Source organism: Aythya fuligula, chromosome 14 (genome assembly GCF_009819795.1).
Source record: "Aythya fuligula isolate bAytFul2 chromosome 14, bAytFul2.pri, whole genome shotgun sequence".
In the NCBI taxonomy this organism is placed as follows: domain Eukaryota; kingdom Metazoa; phylum Chordata; class Aves; order Anseriformes; family Anatidae; genus Aythya; species Aythya fuligula.
Window position 1 is genome coordinate 18019777 of NC_045572.1, and position 699 is coordinate 18020475.

Here is a 699-nt window from a genome sequence, read left to right on the forward strand (position 1 = left end):
GCTGGACTGCATCAAGTCTGAGGGCAGGTAACATGGGATCTTTTAGGTTATTAGGAGAAATACACAGCTTTTTCTGTTTCTCAGCTTAAAGTAAGGAAGCTATAATTTACTCTGCTTTGAGAGAGGATAAGATCCCATTTAAGTGAGTTTAACATTTTGCTAGCAACACAACTGTCCTACTGACTTCAAGTTCAGTAGGTGTTGTGCTCTGCCAGATCAAGTGCTCTCATGGTAAAAATGCAGGGTCTCACCAAAGCTGCCTGCTCTTAGAATCAAGAATAGTCAAGACTGCTGAAAAGGCCTTCAGGTCTCTTTTAACTGCTTGCATCAAGTCCAGATAGCCCCTCAATATAAAACTAACAACACTGGGCAGGGCTTCTCATGAGCGTTGTACTGAGATCACTTGTCCCACTGGCCCAAAGTGCACAGCTTGTCTGCCCTCATGTATTAACAATACGTTGTACCATGAGTTAAATACACAAGTTAAGCTTTCCAGCTTCAGCAGAAAGTGCAAGAGTTGTGTTGTGCTCTAGCCTAAATAAAGCATTGTTCAAAACGTCTTTCTAAAAGTAAAGGACAACAAAGCAACAGACCTTCAGTGAAGGACAAAGCTAATGCCCGCTGCTCCCTGAACCAAAGCACTGATGGATTCATTAGGGACAAAACAGAAAACCATTTTTTTGGAAAGCACATTTATTT